This window comes from Schistocerca gregaria, chromosome 2, assembly GCF_023897955.1.
Source record: "Schistocerca gregaria isolate iqSchGreg1 chromosome 2, iqSchGreg1.2, whole genome shotgun sequence".
Lineage (NCBI taxonomy): Eukaryota > Metazoa > Arthropoda > Insecta > Orthoptera > Acrididae > Schistocerca > Schistocerca gregaria.
The window spans coordinates 441,672,102-441,690,803 of NC_064921.1; the positions used below are offsets into that span (position 1 = coordinate 441,672,102).

An 18,702-nucleotide genomic window follows, 5' to 3' on the forward strand; every position below is an offset into this window, starting at 1 on the left:
TCCAGTTCATAGCATTGGTCTTTGTCCGAGGAAAATATTCACGATCCGGAAATAATAATGAAAGGGGAGTAACCCGATCCGGAATGTCCCGCGTTAGGAAAGCGACAAGAAGACGAATCAAGTGCCAAACCTCCGCCGCCGGTCCGCAAACAAACCGATGTTCATCATTGTCTGGGACTCCACACGTGGAACAGAGAGGTGATTGGGCGAGGTGGATACGATGAAGGCGAGATTGATTGATTTGCTTACCATTGACAGTTAGGTACCAGACAGATTGAACATTCGTGTCAAGGTAACGGGCGAAAACCGCGCGCCATACATGACGCCAGTCTACCTGGGGGAACTTTTGTTCAATCGGGTTAGGTGGACGACCTAATTGGAGGACATTGTATACTGCCTTTGTCTTGAGTAAAAGCTGTCTTGGTAAGGTGAGGCGTAGATAACTGAGTTCAAGAAAGAAGTATCGTATATAATGGAACTGGACCGGAACGTCCGAGATCATCACTGGGGCTGACAGTGAGACCGGAGTATATTCCGTCAGGAGGAGACCAGTGAGGCTCGTTGGGCATCGTGTCCATACCGTCATCTAGGAGCTGACAAATAGGGCGCGAGCTCTATCCGGCACGTGAAACAGACCTATCCCACCTCGTTCACGGGGAAGAGTAAGGGTTGCATAGTTAACTTTGAACAACAGCCCAGAGCTGACGAAAGATGCCATCGCTGCCAACATGCGACGTGCCACAGTAAGCGGGAAAGGTAGAACTTGTGCAACATGGGGAACTCGGGATGCGGTATATATATTGACATATCGAGCTCGTTGGAGAATATCTAGGGATCGAAGGCGATGGTCCATAAGACCTGCTCTGAGCATTAAAAGGAGGCGTCTGCAGTTGATGTCGGCTGAACGCCGGAGATCAGATGAAAAGTCTATTCCCAAACAGCGAATGGTATCAACGGTGGTGAGAGGTGTAACACACTCCACAGGGAGTCCCGTGCCAATGAACATAACTTGTGACTTATGTACGTTTAAAGAGCTACCCGACGCCTCACCATAAGTCGCTACCCACGTCAAAACAGCTCGAACCTCGTCGGCATTACGTAAACAGATGACTACATCGTCAGCATAGGCCGTGCAACAGAATCGGTATCGGTCTATGGACAACCCTACCAAACGTTGTCTGAGCCCACATAGCAAGGATTCCAAGGAAAAGGCGTACAAAATCGCTGATAGAGGGCAACCTTGACGTACGGATCGACCTATTTTTATCGGAGGAGTGAGTCTGCCATTGTACATAATCCTGGAAGAGGCACTCAGCAGAAGGCGCATCACTACCGTGATAACGGCGACTGGGAAACCCATATGGTGGAGAACGGCCGTAAGGAACGAATGGTCAACCCTATCAAAAGCTTGACTAAAGTCCAAAGACGCAAGTGCCCCAGAGAGGCGTTGTGCCTGGGTAACGGCGATCATATCCCTGTAGCGGCATAAAGCCGTGCGGATATTATTATCCCCTCCCAAAGATGCTTGGTCTGGCGACACAACATATCGGGCAACGGTTTTAAGTCGTGCCGCCAAAAGGCGAGTGAAGATTTTCATATCACTGTTAAGGAGGGTGAGGCGCCGATAATCACTGATATTGTTGCCACCATGCGGTTTATGTACAGGAATAATAATTCCTTCCATGAAAGAGTCCGGCACAGGTACTTCCGGAGACATCAGTTCCCGACATATGGAGGTGAAGGTGGACTCTAACAAATCACGGAAGGTGCGATAAAATTCGAGGGGAAGACCGTCGCGTCCTGGGGAGCGATTGATGGTTCCTGCTCGGATCGCATCGCGGACTTCATCATCAGTCACCTCTGACACCAAGTCAATCGCCGCATCTCCAGGGAGACCACCGAAGTTGAGCGGTGAGACTTCCTCGATCAACTCTGGGAAATGTGGAACTGCGGCGTAGAGCTGCTGGTAGTGGGCGTGAAGCACATTCCCTATTGCAGATTGGGTTACGTAGCGACGCCCATCTTGTTCTGTTAGGATGGGAATAAATTTTCGGCGACGATGTTGGCGTTCTTGGATGATATGGTACATAGATGGATGTTCATGAGGCATGCAATCAGCAGTAAGAGATCGTACTATCGCTCCTTCCAAATGCCTTCGCATGAGATTGGAGATTTGGGCCTTAGCATGGTTTATCCTTGTATGGCGCCCAGGGGAGGCTGGCATCGTGGAGTATTCTCGTAGGATCCTGTAGTAAACGTCCATAGTGCTCTTCCTCCAGGCGACAACATCTTTGCCATGTCGGATCAAAGTTTTTCGAAGAGCAGGTTTTGCACACTGGATCCACCAGGATATGGTAGACGGATACATGGGACGGCGTCTATTACATGTGATACAAGTGTCTTCTATTAGAAGTCGACAGTCAGGTGAATTAAGAAGTGCCGTGTTCAGTTTCCATAAACCACGTCCGTGCCATACTGCCTGTCTTGTGAGAACAACGTCACAGAAGTAAGCCTCATGATCTGAGAAAGCAACAGGCCAGATTTCAGCCTGTCGTGTGTGTTGAATTAGGGATCGCGAGATGTAGATGCGATCCAGTCGGCTAGAGGAGTGCGCAGTGTAGTACGTAAAGCCCAAACGATCACCGTGAACATGTCTCCACGTGTCGACAAATTGTAGCCGCGTCACGACTGTTTCAAGAGCTGCGCATGGTGAGTGACGCGGCAATTGATCCTGAGGTCGCTGGGTGCAGTTGAAGTCTCCACCCATGACCCAGTCATCGTGTGGTCCCATAAAAAGGGGTGTAACTTCATCTGCGAAGAAGGCATTGCGTTCACGACGGTAGCTGGAGCCCGACGGCGCATATATGTTGACGATGCGTACACCAAAGAGAGTAAGGGCCATACCTCTGCCGTTGGGGAGGTATAGGACATCTTCGGCAGGAAGACCTTTTCGTAAGATGATGGAAACACCACTACCGGTGTCCGAAGCGGGAGAAAGATGCGCCGTGAAGCCATGTGGTGGTGAAAAATCGGCGACATGCACTTCCTGAAAAAGCGCAATATCAATGTCCGCATCATAAATCATATCGCGGAGCAGCGCTAGTTTGTGGGGCGCACGAATGGTCGCGAGGTTAATCGTTGCGACACAATAATGCTGGTGTTGGAGTCCCACAGGCACAGGTGGGGCTGTTTTTTCAGGAGCGAGAGGTCGTCGATATTGCTGGTCCGCTGAAGAGGTTGCTATTGTGGAGAGTTTGCGGGCGGGGGCGCAACCGATGGGGGCGCCCCATCATCAGCACCGTCCACCCCAGTCCCTTCGATCTCCACGTCGTCTGCCCAGGAGACTGATACTGCGGTAGGGTACCGACTGTTTACATCATCCATGTGGAGAGGAGACGTAGTTTTCGGCTCAGCATATAGACTTTCTTCAACGTCGACTTGTGGGGGCGACGGCGCCAGTAAGGAGAGGTGATCGTTGCCAGTGGTCGCCTGTGGCGGGTCGTTCGCATCAGACTTTTGGACATCATAGAGCGGTTTGTCGTCCATCTTCGGTTCTGCATCTCTGGCATCCATCCGTAGAATGGATTCATCAGGGGGTGTACGGCTACGTTTCTTTCTCTTTCGTGTCGACCCTTGTTTTCGAACAGGTCGTTCCGAGTCTGATTGTGGGTGGCCTTCGTCTGACTCCGGACCAGTTTGAAGGAAAGCAGAAGTAGATACCACTCCCGGATCAACGTCCATCTCAGCAGCATTTTCAGTCACAGTGCTGCGATGATGTGGAAGGTCAGGATCTGGCGTCTGTGGCACCTCAGAAGGAATCTCAGTAGCGGTTGCATCTGCCTGATCAGACGACGTCAACAGAGCAGGAAGACCCTGTGTAGAGGTGCTACTTTCCTGGGCGACCTTAGCATATGTGACAGGGATCTGAGTGATCACCGCTGGGGACGCTTCCTCGCCGACCGGCGTTTGGATCAAGCGACGGCGCATGCAGGCGGATCTGACGTGGCCTTCTTGTCCACAACCCACACATGTTCGGGGTTGGCCGTCGTACATGACAATGGCTCGCACACTGCCAATTGTCAGGTATGATGGTATATGTTTTTTCAGTTCAATTTTTACCTGACGCACACCATTAAGGACATGGTAGGTGGTGAAGGTTTGCCGCTTTTCCTCTACATAACCGATGACGTTACCGTATGGTTTTAACGCAGAGACAACTACGTCCTTCGGCACTTCAAATGGTAGTTCAATCACCCTAATCGTGCGTTGACCGTACTCTGCGAGTTCAAGTGTTACTGCTCCGACGTGACCATCAGAGTATTTGAACTTAAGTCCATTGGTATGGCGGCGAATAACATCTTCACAAACCTCGGTGTTTGTCATTTTAATATGAACGATACTACTCGTGATCGAAAAATTGATTCCAATAACGTGGTTAGGATCTAAACGAACTTCTTCACGTAGGAACGTTTCAACTTCATGTGCACGAGGTCGCGCATGTACAGCTGGGAAGGAAACTTTAAGAGTCGCACGGCGGTAAGCGCTCGACATGTTGTTCACGGTGGACGGAGACAAGCCTTAAAGCTACGACGCGGTAGTAAACAAACCTGCAGCGGAGTACGGGGCCGGCGAGCGGGGCCGACCGCACGCTGCCACGGCTGAGAGCCGACTGCAGTCCAACGCTTTAACCACTCGGCCACCTCGTCGGATGCAGCGGAAACTGCGTCCGTCACTAGTGCTTGCGGAAGGAAGTCGTTTGTCGATTCGAAAACGCATCGTAGTGTGGCTGGTGTTAACGCCGTAGTGCCCTGCTGCAGTGCAGCTGACCAAGCTCCCACTCGTGAATCATTTAATGATGGCATCCGTTCACGTCGGTATCCGATCGGGGGAAAGTAGTCGGCCCACTTACTTGCTGCAAAATAAGCACCGAATCGTCGTGTAGTGTTGTCTAATGCAAATGAGAAATGCTCTGTGCATTCAGTATAACAATTACTGCAACGACGCTATTATCTTGATTCGCAACATTTATTTGTCACCTTCGTTGACGTTTCTTTTAAATTTCTTAAGAAGAGCAAAACACGTTCTTCATAGCCTAATTGTGAGAGCAGAGGCTCCTGCTGTTGGCGATGGAGCCTGGCCGTATCAGATCGCTTCCGTATATGGCGGCCGGACGGAAAGCAAACTGTCGAAGGGCGACAGATGTGAGAGCAGAGGCTCCTGCTGTTGGCGATGGAGCCTGGCTCTATCAGATCGCTTCCGTATATGGCGGCCGGACGGAAAGCAAACTGTCGAAGGGCGACAGTTGTGCTACAGTTGGGGGTATTATGGGCTCGATACGTTAAAATGACTGCGAGAAATAAGCACTTAAATATGAATAAGAACACAGACTTCCCAAACACCAGCATGGTGCCAAACTTCGATGCGTTTATAGATCTTGAGATGATGTCTGATTCGAAAGGCGTACGCTATCGAATGTTGTGTCCTTCCATCTGGTAGGCGGTTTAGTTTCGCAGTTCTCACAGATGCTATCTGCTACCTACACGTTCAATTGTTACTACTGAGTGGCGTTTCGCATGTAGAAGGCGTGTTACGAAATGGGTGCGTTGCGTAAAATTCTTCGACGAGGATGGGATTCGAACCCACGCGAGCAGAGCACATTGGATTAGCAGTCCAACGCCTTAACCACTAGGCCACCTCGTCTGATGCAGCGGAAACTGCGTCCGTCACTAGTGCTTGCGGAAGGAAGTCGTTTGTCGATTCGAAAACGCATCGTAGTGTGGCTGGTGTTAACGCCGTAGTGCCCTGCTGCAGTGCAGCTGACCAAGCTCCCACTCGTGAATCATTTAATGATGGCATCCTTTCACGTCGGTATCCGATCGGGGGAAAGTAGTCGGCCCACTTACTTACTGCAAAATAAGCACCGAATCGTCGTGTAGTGTTGTCTAATGCAAATGAGAAATGTCCTGTGCATTCTTTATAACAAATACTGCAAAGACGCTATTATCTTGATTCGCAACATTTATTTGTCACCTTCGTTGACGTTCCTTTTAAATTTCTTAAGAAGAGCAAAACACGTTCTTCATAGCCGAATTGTGAGAGCAGAGGCTCCTGCTGTTGGCGATGGAGCCTGGCCGTATCAGACCGCTTCCGTATATGGCGGCCGGACGGAAAGCAAACTGTCGAAGGGCGATAGTTGTGCTACAGTTGGGGGTATTATAGGCTCGATACGTTAAAATGACTGCGAGAAATAAGCACTTAAATATGAATAAGAACCCAGACTTCCCAAACAATAGCATGGTGCCAAACTTCGATGCGTTTATAGATCTTCAGATGATGTCTGATTCGAAAGGCGTACGCTATCGAATGTTGTGTCCTTCCATCTGGTAGGCGGTTTAGTTTCGCAGTTCTCACAGATGCTATCTGCTACCTACACGTTCCATTGTTACTACTGAGTGGCGTTTCGCATGTAGAAGGCGTGTTACGAAATGGGTGCGTTGCGCAAAATTCTTCGACGCGGATGGGATTCGAACCCACGCGTGCAGAGCACATTGGATTAGCAGTCCAACGCCTTAACCACTCGGCCACCTCGTCGGATGAAGCGGAAACTGCGTCCGTCACTAGTGCTTGCGGAAGGAAGTCGTTTGTCGATTCGAAAACGCATCGTAGTGTGGCTGGTGTTAACGCCGTAGTGCCCTTCTGCAGTGCAGCTGACCAAGCTCCCACTCGTGAATCATTTAATGATGGCATCCGTTGACGTCGGTATCCGATCGGGGGAAAGTAGTCGGCCAACTTACTTACTGCAAAATAAGCACCGAATCGTCGTGTAGTGTTGTCTAATGCAAATGAGAAATGTCCTGTGCATTCAGTATAACAATTACTGCAACGACGCTATTATCTTGATTCGCAACATTTATTTGCCACCTTCGTTGACGTTTCTTTTAAATTTCTTAAGAAGAGCAAAACACGTTCTTCATAGCCGAATTGTGAGAGCAGAGGCTCCTGCTGTTGGCGATGGAGCCTGGCCGTATCAGATCGCTTCCGTATATGGCGGCCGGACGGAAAGCAAACTGTCGAAGGGCGACAGTTGTGCTACAGTTGGGGGTATTATAGGCTCGATACGTTAAAATGACTGCGAGAAATAAGCACTTAAATATGAATAAGAACGCAGACTTCCCAAACACCAGCATGGTGCCAAACTTCGATGCGTTTATAGATCTTGAGATGATGTCTGATTCGAAAGGCGTACGCTATCGAATGTTGTGTCCTTCCATCTGGTAGGCGGTTTAGTTTCGCAGTTCTCACAGATGCTATCTGCTACCTAGTCGTTCCATTGTTACTAGTGAGTGGCGTTTCGCATGTAGAAGGCGTGTTACGAAATGGGTGCGTTGCGTAAAATTCTTCGACGAGGATGGGATTCGAACCCACGCGTGCAGAGCACATTGGATTAGCAGTCCAACGCCTTAACCACTCGGCCACCTCGTCGGATGAAGCGGAAACTGCGTCTGTCACTAGTGCTTGCGGAAGGAAGTCGTTTGTCGATTCGAAAACGCATCGTAGTGTGGCTGGTGTTAACGCCGTAGTGCCCTTCTGCAGTGCAGCTGACCAAGCTCCCACTCGTGAATCATTTAATGATGGCATCCGTTGACGTCGGTATCCGATCGGGGGAAAGTAGTCGGCCCACTTACTTACTGCAAAATAAGCACCGAATCGTCGTGTAGTGTTGTCTAATGCAAATGAGAAATGTCCTGTGCATTCAGTATAACAATTACTGCAACGACGCTATTATCTTGATTCGCAACATTTATTTGCCACCTTCGTTGACGTTTCTTTTAAATTTCTTAAGAAGAGCAAAACACGTTCTTCATAGCCGAATTGTGAGAGCAGAGGCTCCTGCTGTTGGCGATGGAGCCTGGCCGTATCAGATCGCTTCCGTATATGGCGGCCGGACGGAAAGCAAACTGTCGAAGGGCGACAGTTGTGAGAGCAGAGGCTCCTGCTGTTGGCGATGGAGCCTGGCCCTATCAGATCGCTTCCGTATATGGCGGCCGGACGGAAAGCAAACTGTCGAAGGGCGACAGTTGTGCTACAGTTGGGGGTATTATAGGCTCGATACGTTAAAATGACTGCGAGAAATAAGCACTTAAATATGAATAAGAACGCAGACTTCCCAAACACCAGCATGGTGCCAAACTTCGATGCGTTTATAGATCTTGAGATGATGTCTGATTCGAAAGGCGTACGCTATCGAATGTTGTGTCCTTCCATCTGGTAGGCGGTTTAGTTTCGCAGTTCTCACAGATGCTATCTGCTACCTACACGTTCCATTGTTACTACTGAGTGGCGTTTCGCATGTAGAAGGCGTGTTACGAAATGGGTGCGTTGCGCAAAATTCTTCGACGCGGATGGGATTCGAACCCACGCGTGCAGAGCACATTGGATTAGCAGTCCAACGCCTTAACCACTCGGCCACCTCGTCGGATGAAGCGGTAACTGCGTCCGTCACTAGTGCTTGCGGAAGGAAGTCGTTTGTCGATTCGAAAACGCATCGTAGTGTGGCTGGTGTTAACGCCGTAGTGCCCTTCTGCAGTGCAGCTGACCAAGCTCCCACTCGTGAATCATTTAATGATGGCATCCGTTCACGTCGGTATCCGATCGGGGGAAAGTAGTCGGCCCACTTACTTACTGCAAAATAAGCACCGAATCGTCGTGTAGTGTTGTCTAATGCAAATGAGAAATGTCCTGTGCATTCAGTATAACAATTACTGCAACGACGCTATTATCTTGATTCGCAACATTTATTTGCCACCTTCGTTGACGTTTCTTTTAAATTTCTTAAGAAGAGCAAAACACGTTCTTCATAGCCGAATTGTGAGAGCAGAGGCTCCTGCTGTTGGCGATGGAGCCTGGCCGTATCAGATCGCTTCCGTATATGGCGGCCGGACGGAAAGCAAACTGTCGAAGGGCGACAGTTGTGAGAGCAGAGGCTCCTGCTGTTGGCGATGGAGCCTGGCCCTATCAGATCACTTCCGTATATGGCGGCCGGACGGAAAGCAAACTGTCGAGGGCGACAGTTGTGCTACAGTTGGGGGTATTATAGGCTCGATACGTTAAAATGACTGCGAGAAATAAGCACTTAAATATGAATAAGAACGCAGACTTCCCAAACACCAGCATGGTGCCAAACTTCGATGCGTTTATAGATCTTGAGATGATGTCTGATTCGAAAGGCGTACGCTATCGAATGTTGTGTCCTTCCATCTGGTAGGCGGTTTAGTTTCGCAGTTCTCACAGATGCTATCTGCTACCTACACGTTCCATTGTTACTACTGAGTGGCGTTTCGCATGTAGAAGGCGTGTTACGAAATGGGTGCGTTGCGTAAAATTCTTCGACGAGGATGGGATTCGAACCCACGCGTGCAGAGCACATTGGACTAGCAGTCCAACCCCTTAACCACTCGGCCACCTCGTCGGATGCAGCGGAAACTGCGTCCGTCACTAGTGCTTGCGGAAGGAAATCGTTTGTCGATTCGAAAACGCATCGTAGTGTGGCTAGTGTTAACGCCGTAGTGCCCTGCTGCAGTGCAGCTGACCAAGCTCCCACTCGTGAATCATTTAATGATGGCATCCGTTCACGTCGGTATCCGATCGGGGGAAAGTAGTCGGCCCACTTACTTACTGCAAAATAAGCACCGAATCGTCGTGTAGTGTTGTCTAATGCAAATGAGAAATGTCCTGTGCATTCAGTATAACAATTACTGCAATGACGCTATTATCTTGATTCGCAACATTTATTTGTCACCTTCGTTGACGTTTCTTTTAAATTTCTTAAGAAGAGCAAAACACGTTCTTCATAGCCGAATTGTGAGAGCAGAGGCTCCTGCTGTTGGCGATGGAGCCTGGCCGTATCAGATCGCTTCCGTATATGGCGGCCGGACGGAAAGCAAACTGTCGAAGGGCGACAGTTGTGCTACAGTTGGGGGTATTATAGGCTCGATACGTTAAAATGACTGCGAGAAATAAGCACTTAAATATGAATAAGAACGCAGACTTCCCAAACACCAGCATGGTGCCAAACTTCGATGCGTTTATAGATCTTGAGATGATGTCTGATTCGAAAGGCGTACGCTATCGAATGTTGTGTCCTTCCATCTGGTAGGCGGTTTAGTTTCGCAGTTCTCACAGATGCTATCTGCTACCTACACGTTCCATTGTTACTACTGAGTGGCGTTTCGCATGTAGAAGGCGTGTTACGAAATGATTGCGTTGCGCAAAATTCTTCGACGAGGATGGGATTCGAACCCACGCGTGCAGAGCACATTGGATTAGCAGTCCAACGCCTTAACCACTCGGCCACCTCGTCGGATGCAGCGGAAACTGCGTCCGTCACTAGTGCTTGCGGAAGGAAGTCGTTTGTCGATTCGAAAACGCATCGTAGTGTGGCTGGTGTTAACGCCGTAGTGCCCTGCTGCAGTGCAGCTGACCAAGCTCCCACTCGTGAATCATTTAATGATGGCATCCGTTGACGTCGGTATCCGATCGGGGGAAAGTAGTCGGCCCGCTTACTTACTGCAAAATAAGCACCGAATCGTCGTGTAGTGTTGTCTAATGCAAATGAGAAATGTCCTGTGCATTCAGTATAACAATTACTGCAACGACGCTATTATCTTGATTCGCAACATTTATTTGCCACCTTCGTTGACGTTTCTTTTAAATTTCTTAAGAAGAGCAAAACACGTTCTTCATAGCCGAATTGTGAGAGCAGAGGCTCCTGCTGTTGGCGATGGAGCCTGGCCGTATCAGATCGCTTCCGTATATGGCGGCCGGACGGAAAGCAAACTGTCGAAGGGCGACCGTTGTGAGAGCAGAGGCTCCTGCTGTTGGCGATGGAGCCTGGCCCTATCAGATCGCTTCCGTATATGGCGGCCGGACGGAAAGCAAACTGTCGAAGGGCGACAGTTGTGCTACAGTTGGGGGTATTATAGTCTCGATACGTTAAAATGACTGCGAGAAATAAGCACTTAAATATGAATAAGAACGCAGACTTCCCAAACACCAGCATGGTGCCAAACTTCGATGCGTTTATAGATCTTGAGATGATGTCTGATTAGAAAGGCGTACGCTATCGAATGTTGTGTCCTTCCATCTGGTAGGCGGTTTAGTTTCGCAGTTCTCACAGATGCTATCTGCTACCTACACGTTCCATTGTTACTACTGAGTGGCGTTTCGCATGTAGAAGGCGTGTTACGAAATGGGTGCGTTGCGTAAAATTCTTCGACGAGGATGGGATTCGAACCCACGCGTGCAGAGCACATTGGATTAGCAGTCCAACGCCTTAACCACTCGGCCACCTCGTCGGATGAAGCGGTAACTGCGTCCGTCACTAGTGCTTGCGGAAGGAAGTCGTTTGTCGATTCGAAAACGCATCGTAGTGTGGCTGGTGTTAACGCCGTAGTGCCCTTCTGCAGTGCAGCTGACCAAGCTCCCACTCGTGAATCATTTAATGATGGCATCCGTTGACGTCGGTATCCGATCGGGGGAAAGTAGTCGGCCCACTTACTTACTGCAAAATAAGCACCGAATCGTCGTGTAGTGTTGTCTAATGCAAATGAGAAATGTCCTGTGCATTCAGTATAACAATTACTGCAACGACGCTATTATCTTGATTCGCAACATTTATTTGCCACCTTCGTTGACGTTTCTTTTAAATTTCTTAAGAAGAGCAAAACACGTTCTTCATAGCCGAATTGTGAGAGCAGAGGCTCCTGCTGTTGGCGATGGAGCCTGGCCGTATCAGATCGCTTCCGTATATGGCGGCCGGACGGAAAGCAAACTGTCGAAGGGCGACAGTTGTGAGAGCAGAGGCTCCTGCTGTTGGCGATGGAGCCTGGCCCTATCAGATCGCTTCCGTATATGGCGGCCGGACGGAAAGCAAACTGTCGAAGGGCGACAGTTGTGCTACAGTTGGGGGTATTATAGGCTCGATACGTTAAAATGACTGCGAGAAATAAGCACTTAAATATGAATAAGAACGCAGACTTCCCAAACACCAGCATGGTGCCAAACTTCGATGCGTTTATAGATCTTGAGATGATGTCTGATTCGAAAGGCGTACGCTATCGAATGTTGTGTCCTTCCATCTGGTAGGCGGTTTAGTTTCGCAGTTCTCACAGATGCTATCTGCTACCTACACGTTCCATTGTTACTACTGAGTGGCGTTTCGCATGTAGAAGGCGTGTTACGAAATGGGTGCGTTGCGCAAAATTCTTCGACGCGGATGGGATTCGAACCCACGCGTGCACAGCACATTGGATTAGCAGTCCAACGCCTTAACCACTCGGCCACCTCGTCGGATGAAGCGGTAACTGCGTCCGTCACTAGTGCTTGCGGAAGGAAGTCGTTTGTCGATTCGAAAACGCATCGTAGTGTGGCTGGTGTTAACGCCGTAGTGCCCTTCTGCAGTGCAGCTGACCAAGCTCCCACTCGTGAATCATTTAATGATGGCATCCGTTGACGTCGGTATCCGATCGGGGGAAAGTAGTCGGCCCACTTACTTACTGCAAAATAAGCACCGAATCGTCGTGTAGTGTTGTCTAATGCAAATGAGAAATGTCCTGTGCATTCAGTATAACAATTACTGGAACGACGCTATTATCTTGATTCGCAACATTTATTTGCCACCTTCGTTGACGTTTCTTTTAAATTTCTTAAGAAGAGCAAAACACGTTCTTCATAGCCGAATTGTGAGAGCAGAGGCTCCTGCTGTTGGCGATGGAGCCTGGCCGTATCAGATCGCTTCCGTATATGGCGGCCGGACGGAAAGCAAACTGTCGAAGGGCGACAGTTGTGAGAGCAGAGGCTCCTGCTGTTGGCGATGGAGCCTGGCCCTATCAGATCACTTCCGTATATGGCGGCCGGACGGAAAGCAAACTGTCGAGGGCGACAGTTGTGCTACAGTTGGGGGTATTATAGGCTCGATACGTTAAAATGACTGCGAGAAATAAGCACTTAAATATGAATAAGAACGCAGACTTCCCAAACACCAGCATGGTGCCAAACTTCGATGCGTTTATAGATCTTGAGATGATGTCTGATTCGAAAGGCGTACGCTATCGAATGTTGTGTCCTTCCATCTGGTAGGCGGTTTAGTTTCGCAGTTCTCACAGATGCTATCTGCTACCTACACGTTCCATTGTTACTACTGAGTGGCGTTTCGCATGTAGAAGGCGTGTTACGAAATGGGTGCGTTGCGTAAAATTCTTCGACGAGGATGGGATTCGAACCCACGCGTGCAGAGCACATTGGACTAGCAGTCCAACCCCTTAACCACTCGGCCACCTCGTCGGATGCAGCGGAAACTGCGTCCGTCACTAGTGCTTGCGGAAGGAAATCGTTTGTCGATTCGAAAACGCATCGTAGTGTGGCTAGTGTTAACGCCGTAGTGCCCTGCTGCAGTGCAGCTGACCAAGCTCCCACTCGTGAATCATTTAATGATGGCATCCGTTCACGTCGGTATCCGATCGGGGGAAAGTAGTCGGCCCACTTACTTACTGCAAAATAAGCACCGAATCGTCGTGTAGTGTTGTCTAATGCAAATGAGAAATGTCCTGTGCATTCAGTATAACAATTACTGCAATGACGCTATTATCTTGATTCGCAACATTTATTTGTCACCTTCGTTGACGTTTCTTTTAAATTTCTTAAGAAGAGCAAAACACGTTCTTCATAGCCGAATTGTGAGAGCAGAGGCTCCTGCTGTTGGCGATGGAGCCTGGCCGTATCAGATCGCTTCCGTATATGGCGGCCGGACGGAAAGCAAACTGTCGAAGGGCGACCGTTGTGAGAGCAGAGGCTCCTGCTGTTGGCGATGGAGCCTGGCCCTATCAGATCGCTTCCGTATATGGCGGCCGGACGGAAAGCAAACTGTCGAAGGGCGACAGTTGTGCTACAGTTGGGGGTATTATAGTCTCGATACGTTAAAATGACTGCGAGAAATAAGCACTTAAATATGAATAAGAACGCAGACTTCCCAAACACCAGCATGGTGCCAAACTTCGATGCGTTTATAGATCTTGAGATGATGTCTGATTAGAAAGGCGTACGCTATCGAATGTTGTGTCCTTCCATCTGGTAGGCGGTTTAGTTTCGCAGTTCTCACAGATGCTATCTGCTACCTACACGTTCCATTGTTACTACTGAGTGGCGTTTCGCATGTAGAAGGCGTGTTACGAAATGGGTGCGTTGCGTAAAATTCTTCGACGAGGATGGGATTCGAACCCACGCGTGCAGAGCACATTGGATTAGCAGTCCAACGCCTTAACCACTCGGCCACCTCGTCGGATGAAGCGGTAACTGCGTCCGTCACTAGTGCTTGCGGAAGGAAATCGTTTGTCGATTCGAAAACGCATCGTAGTGTGGCTAGTGTTAACGCCGTAGTGCCCTGCTGCAGTGCAGCTGACCAAGCTCCCACTCGTGAATCATTTAATGATGGCATCCGTTCACGTCGGTATCCGATCGGGGGAAAGTAGTCGGCCCACTTACTTACTGCAAAATAAGCACCGAATCGTCGTGTAGTGTTGTCTAATGCAAATGAGAAATGTCCTGTGCATTCAGTATAACAATTACTGCAACGACGCTATTATCTTGATTCGCAACATTTATTTGCCACCTTCGTTGACGTTTCTTTTAAATTTCTTAAGAAGAGCAAAACACGTTCTTCATAGCCGAATTGTGAGAGCAGAGGCTCCTGCTGTTGGCGATGGAGCCTGGCCGTATCAGATCGCTTCCGTATATGGCGGCCGGACGGAAAGCAAACTGTCGAAGGGCGACAGTTGTGAGAGCAGAGGCTCCTGCTGTTGGCGATGGAGCCTGGCCCTATCAGATCGCTTCCGTATATGGCGGCCGGACGGAAAGCAAACTGTCGAAGGGCGACAGTTGTGCTACAGTTGGGGGTATTATAGGCTCGATACGTTAAAATGACTGCGAGAAATAAGCACTTAAATATGAATAAGAACGCAGACTTCCCAAACACCAGCATGGTGCCAAACTTCGATGCGTTTATAGATCTTGAGATGATGTCTGATTCGAAAGGCGTACGCTATCGAATGTTGTGTCCTTCCATCTGGTAGGCGGTTTAGTTTCGCAGTTCTCACAGATGCTATCTGCTACCTACACGTTCCATTGTTACTACTGAGTGGCGTTTCGCATGTAGAAGGCGTGTTACGAAATGGGTGCGTTGCGCAAAATTCTTCGACGCGGATGGGATTCGAACCCACGCGTGCACAGCACATTGGATTAGCAGTCCAACGCCTTAACCACTCGGCCACCTCGTCGGATGAAGCGGTAACTGCGTCCGTCACTAGTGCTTGCGGAAGGAAGTCGTTTGTCGATTCGAAAACGCATCGTAGTGTGGCTGGTGTTAACGCCGTAGTGCCCTTCTGCAGTGCAGCTGACCAAGCTCCCACTCGTGAATCATTTAATGATGGCATCCGTTGACGTCGGTATCCGATCGGGGGAAAGTAGTCGGCCCACTTACTTACTGCAAAATAAGCACCGAATCGTCGTGTAGTGTTGTCTAATGCAAATGAGAAATGTCCTGTGCATTCAGTATAACAATTACTGGAACGACGCTATTATCTTGATTCGCAACATTTATTTGCCACCTTCGTTGACGTTTCTTTTAAATTTCTTAAGAAGAGCAAAACACGTTCTTCATAGCCGAATTGTGAGAGCAGAGGCTCCTGCTGTTGGCGATGGAGCCTGGCCGTATCAGATCGCTTCCGTATATGGCGGCCGGACGGAAAGCAAACTGTCGAAGGGCGACAGTTGTGAGAGCAGAGGCTCCTGCTGTTGGCGATGGAGCCTGGCCCTATCAGATCACTTCCGTATATGGCGGCCGGACGGAAAGCAAACTGTCGAGGGCGACAGTTGTGCTACAGTTGGGGGTATTATAGGCTCGATACGTTAAAATGACTGCGAGAAATAAGCACTTAAATATGAATAAGAACGCAGACTTCCCAAACACCAGCATGGTGCCAAACTTCGATGCGTTTATAGATCTTGAGATGATGTCTGATTCGAAAGGCGTACGCTATCGAATGTTGTGTCCTTCCATCTGGTAGGCGGTTTAGTTTCGCAGTTCTCACAGATGCTATCTGCTACCTACACGTTCCATTGTTACTACTGAGTGGCGTTTCGCATGTAGAAGGCGTGTTACGAAATGGGTGCGTTGCGTAAAATTCTTCGACGAGGATGGGATTCGAACCCACGCGTGCAGAGCACATTGGACTAGCAGTCCAACCCCTTAACCACTCGGCCACCTCGTCGGATGCAGCGGAAACTGCGTCCGTCACTAGTGCTTGCGGAAGGAAATCGTTTGTCGATTCGAAAACGCATCGTAGTGTGGCTAGTGTTAACGCCGTAGTGCCCTGCTGCAGTGCAGCTGACCAAGCTCCCACTCGTGAATCATTTAATGATGGCATCCGTTCACGTCGGTATCCGATCGGGGGAAAGTAGTCGGCCCACTTACTTACTGCAAAATAAGCACCGAATCGTCGTGTAGTGTTGTCTAATGCAAATGAGAAATGTCCTGTGCATTCAGTATAACAATTACTGCAATGACGCTATTATCTTGATTCGCAACATTTATTTGTCACCTTCGTTGACGTTTCTTTTAAATTTCTTAAGAAGAGCAAAACACGTTCTTCATAGCCGAATTGTGAGAGCAGAGGCTCCTGCTGTTGGCGATGGAGCCTGGCCGTATCAGATCGCTTCCGTATATGGCGGCCGGACGGAAAGCAAACTGTCGAAGGGCGACAGTTGTGCTACAGTTGGGGGTATTATAGGCTCGATACGTTAAAATGACTGCGAGAAATAAGCACTTAAATATGAATAAGAACGCAGACTTCCCAAACACCAGCATGGTGCCAAACTTCGATGCGTTTATAGATCTTGAGATGATGTCTGATTCGAAAGGCGTACGCTATCGAATGTTGTGTCCTTCCATCTGGTAGGCGGTTTAGTTTCGCAGTTCTCACAGATGCTATCTGCTACCTACACGTTCCATTGTTACTACTGAGTGGCGTTTCGCATGTAGAAGGCGTGTTACGAAATGATTGCGTTGCGCAAAATTCTTCGACGAGGATGGGATTCGAACCCACGCGTGCAGAGCACATTGGATTAGCAGTCCAACGCCTTAACCACTCGGCCACCTCGTCGGATGCAGCGGAAACTGCGTCCGTCACTAGTGCTTGCGGAAGGAAGTCGTTTGTCGATTCGAAAACGCATCGTAGTGTGGCTGGTGTTAACGCCGTAGTGCCCTGCTGCAGTGCAGCTGACCAAGCTCCCACTCGTGAATCATTTAATGATGGCATCCGTTGACGTCGGTATCCGATCGGGGGAAAGTAGTCGGCCCGCTTACTTACTGCAAAATAAGCACCGAATCGTCGTGTAGTGTTGTCTAATGCAAATGAGAAATGTCCTGTGCATTCAGTATAACAATTACTGCAACGACGCTATTATCTTGATTCGCAACATTTATTTGCCACCTTCGTTGACGTTTCTTTTAAATTTCTTAAGAAGAGCAAAACACGTTCTTCATAGCCGAATTGTGAGAGCAGAGGCTCCTGCTGTTGGCGATGGAGCCTGGCCGTATCAGATCGCTTCCGTATATGGCGGCCGGACGGAAAGCAAACTGTCGAAGGGCGACCGTTGTGAGAGCAGAGGCTCCTGCTGTTGGCGATGGAGCCTGGCCCTATCAGATCGCTTCCGTATATGGCGGCCGGACGGAAAGCAAACTGTCGAAGGGCGACAGTTGTGCTACAGTTGGGGGTATTATAGTCTCGATACGTTAAAATGACTGCGAGAAATAAGCACTTAAATATGAATAAGAACGCAGACTTCCCAAACACCAGCATGGTGCCAAACTTCGATGCGTTTATAGATCTTGAGATGATGTCTGATTCGAAAGGCGTACGCTATCGAATGTTGTGTCCTTCCATCTGGTAGGCGGTTTAGTTTCGCAGTTCTCACAGATGCTATCTGCTACCTACACGTTCCATTGTTACTACTGAGTGGCGTTTCGCATGTAGAAGGCGTGTTACGAAATGGGTGCGTTGCGTAAAATTCTTCGACGAGGATGGGATTCGAACCCACGCGTGCAGAGCACATTGGATTAGCAGTCCAACGCCTTAACCACTCGGCCACCTCGTCGGATGAAGCGGTAACTGCGTCCGTCACTAGTGCTTGCGGAAGGAAGTCGTTTGTCGATTCGAAAACGCATCGTAGTGTGGCTGGTGTTAACGCCGTAGTGCCCTTCTGCAGTGCAGCTGACCAAGCTCCCACTCGTGAATCATTTAATGATGGCATCCGTTGACGTCGGTATCCGATCGGGGGAAAGTAGTCGGCCCACTTACTTACTGCAAAATAAGCACCGAATCGTCGTGTAGTGTTGTCTAATGCAAATGAGAAATGTCCTGTGCATTCAGTATAACAATTACTGCAACGACGCTATTATCTTGATTCGCAACATTTATTTGCCACCTTCGTTGACGTTTCTTTTAAATTTCTTAAGAAGAGCAAAACACGTTCTTCATAGCCGAATTGTGAGAGCAGAGGCTCCTGCTGTTGGCGATGGAGCCTGGCCGTATCAGATCGCTTCCGTATATGGCGGCCGGACGGAAAGCAAACTGTCGAAGGGCGACAGTT

The 18,702-nt window shown here is 49.2% G+C and overlaps 14 non-coding genes across 14 annotated transcripts; all 14 read right to left on the minus strand.

Annotated features, from left to right (window-relative positions):
- Positions 1-5,618: 5,618 nt before the first annotated feature.
- Trnas-gcu (transfer RNA serine (anticodon GCU)) lies at positions 5,619-5,700 on the minus strand. The gene has a single exon. It is a non-coding gene; the product is annotated as a tRNA-Ser (tRNA).
- An 809-nt stretch (positions 5,701-6,509) lies between these two features.
- Positions 6,510-6,591, minus strand: Trnas-gcu (transfer RNA serine (anticodon GCU)). Its single transcript has one exon. It is a non-coding gene; the product is annotated as a tRNA-Ser (tRNA).
- Positions 6,592-7,400: 809 nt separating this feature from the next.
- Trnas-gcu (transfer RNA serine (anticodon GCU)) lies at positions 7,401-7,482 on the minus strand. Its single transcript has one exon. It is a non-coding gene; the product is annotated as a tRNA-Ser (tRNA).
- Positions 7,483-8,394: 912 nt separating this feature from the next.
- Trnas-gcu (transfer RNA serine (anticodon GCU)) lies at positions 8,395-8,476 on the minus strand. Its single transcript has one exon. It is a non-coding gene; the product is annotated as a tRNA-Ser (tRNA).
- A 911-nt stretch (positions 8,477-9,387) lies between these two features.
- Positions 9,388-9,469, minus strand: Trnas-gcu (transfer RNA serine (anticodon GCU)). Its single transcript has one exon. It is a non-coding gene; the product is annotated as a tRNA-Ser (tRNA).
- An 809-nt stretch (positions 9,470-10,278) lies between these two features.
- Positions 10,279-10,360, minus strand: Trnas-gcu (transfer RNA serine (anticodon GCU)). Its single transcript has one exon. It is a non-coding gene; the product is annotated as a tRNA-Ser (tRNA).
- Positions 10,361-11,272: 912 nt separating this feature from the next.
- Positions 11,273-11,354, minus strand: Trnas-gcu (transfer RNA serine (anticodon GCU)). The gene has a single exon. It is a non-coding gene; the product is annotated as a tRNA-Ser (tRNA).
- Positions 11,355-12,266: 912 nt separating this feature from the next.
- Positions 12,267-12,348, minus strand: Trnas-gcu (transfer RNA serine (anticodon GCU)). The gene has a single exon. It is a non-coding gene; the product is annotated as a tRNA-Ser (tRNA).
- Positions 12,349-13,259: 911 nt separating this feature from the next.
- On the minus strand, positions 13,260-13,341 carry Trnas-gcu (transfer RNA serine (anticodon GCU)). Its single transcript has one exon. It is a non-coding gene; the product is annotated as a tRNA-Ser (tRNA).
- A 912-nt stretch (positions 13,342-14,253) lies between these two features.
- Trnas-gcu (transfer RNA serine (anticodon GCU)) lies at positions 14,254-14,335 on the minus strand. Its single transcript has one exon. It is a non-coding gene; the product is annotated as a tRNA-Ser (tRNA).
- A 912-nt stretch (positions 14,336-15,247) lies between these two features.
- Trnas-gcu (transfer RNA serine (anticodon GCU)) lies at positions 15,248-15,329 on the minus strand. Its single transcript has one exon. It is a non-coding gene; the product is annotated as a tRNA-Ser (tRNA).
- A 911-nt stretch (positions 15,330-16,240) lies between these two features.
- Trnas-gcu (transfer RNA serine (anticodon GCU)) lies at positions 16,241-16,322 on the minus strand. Its single transcript has one exon. It is a non-coding gene; the product is annotated as a tRNA-Ser (tRNA).
- An 809-nt stretch (positions 16,323-17,131) lies between these two features.
- Positions 17,132-17,213, minus strand: Trnas-gcu (transfer RNA serine (anticodon GCU)). Its single transcript has one exon. It is a non-coding gene; the product is annotated as a tRNA-Ser (tRNA).
- Positions 17,214-18,125: 912 nt separating this feature from the next.
- Trnas-gcu (transfer RNA serine (anticodon GCU)) lies at positions 18,126-18,207 on the minus strand. Its single transcript has one exon. It is a non-coding gene; the product is annotated as a tRNA-Ser (tRNA).
- Positions 18,208-18,702: the final 495 nt, after the last annotated feature.